Source organism: Etheostoma spectabile, chromosome 6 (assembly GCF_008692095.1).
Source record: "Etheostoma spectabile isolate EspeVRDwgs_2016 chromosome 6, UIUC_Espe_1.0, whole genome shotgun sequence".
Taxonomy (NCBI): domain Eukaryota; kingdom Metazoa; phylum Chordata; class Actinopteri; order Perciformes; family Percidae; genus Etheostoma; species Etheostoma spectabile.
The window spans coordinates 483,765-488,870 of NC_045738.1; the positions used below are offsets into that span (position 1 = coordinate 483,765).

Below are 5,106 nucleotides of genomic sequence, written 5' to 3' on the forward strand. Positions count from 1 at the left end.
CTGACATTGCTGTGTATGTGTAATAGGCAACTAACTGTTCACCATTGCATTTTTATAAAGTCTTACGTCAGTGTTGTGTTTACAGCTTGTTTCTCTATCCTCCAAACTGATCAAATCAATCAATCAATCATACACTGGTTACAGTTAAAAAGCCAAACCGACCATAGCAATCTGCTTTCCTACGATGTGACAAGAACATGTGAATTAAACATTAAGATGTTACACTTTTACTAATTTACAGGCTGACTGGTATGCTAGCTTGCTTGCTAGGAGGGGTAATTGTTTAGTGGTGCAGTGAAAGAGAGAGGTATATTACGGCCTTTATATTAAATATCACGGTATAGGTTATTAGTTTATAATTGTTACACAAGTAGTTATGTATATCTCGTTGTACGTTTGCCATCTAATGGACATAATGTGCAAAAATAGTTATTCCAATAGTTTGAACATGTGTGTTTTACAAGGAACATCCAAGCGTAATTTTTCCCCAGTTTTGGCAGCTCTACGTGTATTGGATTGATCAGATGAGAGGAAAAATGAAAGGAGCCTTAGGTGTGCCTGTCACAGTCATTTGTTTGTTTTCCTCACTCTTGTTTCCAAGATGAACAGCCAATCAGATGATTCGTCTGTTGAGCCAACGGTTGGTCACTATTGGCCCAACTAGGGCCGACGGTCGGCTTGGAGTGTCAGGGCCTTAGGTCCCTGCAGATTACTGTCTGGATGTTCATCCACTGTCAATAAGAGCTTAGCTGTGAGGAAAAGCTCATGCTTTTACAAACAAAGGACCATTTGACAACGCTGTCAGAGAAGCGAGGAGTGGCTTGGAGCGGGACACACAGAGGCCTGATGTCTGAGTCTGACAAAAGCATCTCTTGTCTGGACACTCCAGTTGCTGCTGTGTTGAGAATTTCAACTCTCAAGTCTTATCCTGAGTCCAGCAAAAAAAGTTATTCTCATTTTCTCCCAATCATAAAAGCCCTGCAAAGTGAAAACTGCCAGACAATGGTCATTTTTGTTGTAGTTCTCAAGTCTTGTGTTTCTCAGCAGAAAGCTTTAAAAACAGAAAAACTTGAAAGTGGCATTAAGTCGGTTTCCAAACAGGTCTGTTTGGGAGGTCACTTTGCCTGAGAGATAATGTTAAGTGAGACAGATTCTAGCAGCCAGCCACTCCCCTTGTTATCATGTTTCCGTCTCTGCCTTCTTTTCTGTTTAGCTTTTCAGCTATAAACTTTGATACGTCACACACACACACACACACACACACACGCACACACACACACACACACACACACACACACACACACACACACACACACACACACAGACACACATACACACGCACGACTAACCCTCTTTATATCTGTCTTCTCTGCTCTCAATCTCAAAATCTGGGCCACTTTCTATCAGGTCTTCTGTATTATTTTGCCTCTATCTTTCTTCTGCATCTCTCTAGGCTCTATCTCCTATCCCACTCTTTGATAATGTGGCCACATAAGAGAATAATGGGGACACAATGAGCTGCCAACTAACTAAGGCATGGTTTCCTCTCCCTCCCACTTTTTCTCTTTCACTTTTTCGGGAAATCAGGGAGGCTTCCTGTACTGCTAGAATGATTAGATCCGCATGACCATGTGATGTCCACAATTCATGATGTTTACATATCCTAGCAGTTCAGAAAAAGCGTTTTTTTTGAGTAGAACCACGTACTACGGCTTCACCATTTCCATGAGCAATAACATACCCAGATAAGATTTTTGTTGGGTGCCCGGATGGCTCAGTTGGTAAAGGGGTTTACCCAAGGGGGGTTTGACTCTGACCGGCAGACCTTTGTCGCATGTCATTCAACTGTCCTGTCAACAAAAGGCCTGAAAAAACCTTAACCCTTGTGTTGTCTTCCTGTCAACCATGCAACTTTGTGTTTTTCTGGGTAGAAATTTCAACACTTTGTTGTTCTTTTTCCACACTTTTCTCAACGGTTTTGTTGATTTTATTCCATTGTTTTTCTAATTATGTTATTGTTGATTTTTTTTTTAAGATTTTGGCACTTTTTCAGATGTTTTTTTTCACTTTTTCCTGTTTTTTGGTCACTTTTTTAAACAAGTTTTTGTCACCTTTGGCAATGTTTTTGATGTGTTTTTTTTTTTTTATCCCTTTTTTTTTAAATTTTTTTGGTAACTTTTTTCAGCGCTTTGAAAGAAAATGTTTGTAGATTTTTCCAACATTTCTTTTAATGTTCTTTTGCAATAGTTCTGAATTAGAAAGTTTTTGTAAATGGGGCAAATTTAACCTGAGGACAACAGGAGGGTTAACACATTTTTGTTAATGTAAGAGAAGACAGCCAGTAGCCATTTTCATCTTAACAACAAGGACCCAACCACCAACAGTTTCAGAGTGCCATGTTGCGGTTTCTGAAGGGGAATAGTTTAAACATTCAGAATATGGCAGGTTAGTGTTTGTGCTATTGCGGTGTTCCCTTACACATCTTAAAGGGGAATTCAGGTCGATTCCAACACGTAGCTCTGTTGTTTGGAAATTTGGAGCGCTGTCAGTAGAGAGAAAAACCAAAACCGGTGCTGCCTACACTGTGTTATCCTCCTGCTAGAGTTAGCACCCACCGGGCTTAAACAGAGCAAGCTTTAAACATGTTTTTAGCCTCTTAACATGTTCAAAATGTCATTACTAGTACCTACCCATGTGCAGTGATTCCTTCAGAGGAATCTGACTGCAGTAAATGTGACAGAAAGGCATAAAAGTTTTGTTAATCCATACCTCTGTTTATTTCTGTTGAAAAAATACAACTGTTGAACTGTGTGTCAGCTACATTTATGTGTTTTGCTTTCGCCCAGAATCACAGGCCTTCCCAGCTATCTTTAAACACTCACGGCCAGGCTTCTCCCCTTTCCTCTCATAGCTGTTTTCATCTTGCTGTTGCGATAGTACAGCTGTTCAAGGCACGGAGCTGGGAGGGGCATTTCGATGTATAAAATGGAGTTTGCTCTTGAGTCAATCTCTGTACTCATTGAAGTGTATGTGATTGACTCCTGGTGCAAGTAAACTGGGCTCAAGAGACTTCAGTGACTCTTTGTCGTCTTTTGGAAATTATTTTTCTAACAATTTCCTGTTTTCCGGTGAAGTCCACATTAGTTGATTGTCGAAAACAGACTGTAACCTGACACCAGAGTGGAACCAGGAGAGCAGGCTGGCTGCTGCAGGTCAAAAGTTCAAAAGCCCACTGTTGCTTAGTTACCTATGCGTAATGCTCAATAGCTCTTGAACTCTTTTAGCTCTGCTGGCTTAGTTTTTCTCTCTACTGACAGCAGTCCAAATTTCCAATCAACAGAGCTACATGTTGAAATCGACCGGAATTCTCGTTTAACTAGAAGTTGCCTCATTCAGATCAGAGAATGTACGTGGGTGTCCGTTTGCCAGATGCATTGCTTAACCAGAAGGAAGGGCAGAAAGAAAAAGACAAAGACATACAGTACAGAAGACTGAAGTCTGAAGTCAACAGTAGTCCATGTCTGATTTAGAGGAAACACTACAGGAATATAAAGTGAAGTTCTTCACCAGGCTTTACTCAGGGTCAACAAATGATTTTCAACTGTTCAGCAAATTGGACTTCAGCCTACTGCTGATGGTAGTGTTAACCCTGCAGAGTTGAATACCGTTAATGGAGATCCTCCTATTTTCCCAGGAATAAATGTCAAAATATATTCCCTTTTCACACTAACATTCTCACTTGGAGCAAATAATCTCTCACACAATCTAACACTGTCCACCAATAAAAGGGGGAAAATAATACTTGTCTTGCCTTGTTGTCGCCCAGTTGTCAATACCCAACCCTGCCGTAAGGCCAATGAGATGCTCCCACATAGCCACTCGGCTGTATTTAACTAAAAGAAGCAAACAATTCAGTATGGCTTTATGTTTTTAGCCACGCTAGCAAGTAGCTCTAGGGATGGCAATGTCAGTCTGTCGTCGCTGCGCCACTTTAGTCTGGGCCGTAATGTCTTTGTAGGGGCATTAATGAGCATTAAATGCAAAACTAATGACTTAGTATTTAGGGCTGGGTATTGTCACTGATTTTCCAAATCAATTCAAATCAATTTTCTTCCTGCATCCTGGCCTAGTCAGCTCAGTCCTGCAGCTGTCCCTTTCCTGTCTCATACAGTATCTGTTCATTACTGTAACAGCCTTGAAAGCAGGGGCCTAACCAGGTTACGCGCTGAGTGACCGCCCCATATTACAGTCACAGTATTCTGCTTCCAAAGATGCAGATAGGCACCAGTCATATGACCCACTGGCCATAAATTAACTTTAATGGACTTTGCTCTGCGAAATATTAACCGGAGATTGTTCATTAAAGAGCAGGAGAGGAGTCTGCTCCAAAATAATGTAGGATCAACAGAGAGTGTTGTTACAGCACAGAGGACAGATAATAATAAGCCCCTTTCGGAACAGACTGTTCAAGGTGGAAATGTTGCTCATTTTTCTGCCTCACCATTCTGTAGAAAACACGAACACTGAGTGATACATAGTTGTTCACTGAGTGATACAAACACATAGTTGTTTCAGCAGAGCTAGTAACAGGGCCAAATCAATGATGACTTATTGTGCTTGGCGGTATGACCAAAAATTAGTATCACGGTATTTTTTAAGATTTTGGCAGTTTCACAGTATATATAGTACGGCGAGGCAAGACATCTTAAATCCAGTGTGTTAATCATTGCTCTGAACCCTTCTTTCCCGACGGTCTGCAGTGGGACCGTCGCTGGATTGTTACTGAGTTCATTCGGTTGCTCTGCTGCATGCTCAGGTCTTAGTTAGGTTAACACGGCAGAGTAACGTTAAGTAACGTTACAGTTAGCACTATTTTTAAAAACCGAGAACTCGCCAAACAACAATACATAGCAGCCATTTTTTAATTACATAATAAATACCCACAAACTTAATACTGTGATGATTGGCAGACAAACGTCTGAGGATGCCATTTTATTGTGGACAACATCCTCTATGTTCTCTTTCTCACAGACCTCCACCTCTTCCAGTAACTCCCATTGACTTCCCCAAACTTGCACACACACTACGGTAATCCTCCCCCCCCCC

At 41.1% G+C, this 5,106-nt stretch overlaps 1 protein-coding gene across 1 annotated transcript in view; it reads right to left on the reverse strand.

The window, feature by feature from the left end:
• Positions 1–5,106, reverse strand: part of si:dkey-33i11.9 (proline-rich transmembrane protein 1) — a 23,927-nt gene that overhangs the window by 12,134 nt on the left and 6,687 nt on the right. The window lies entirely within an intron of this gene.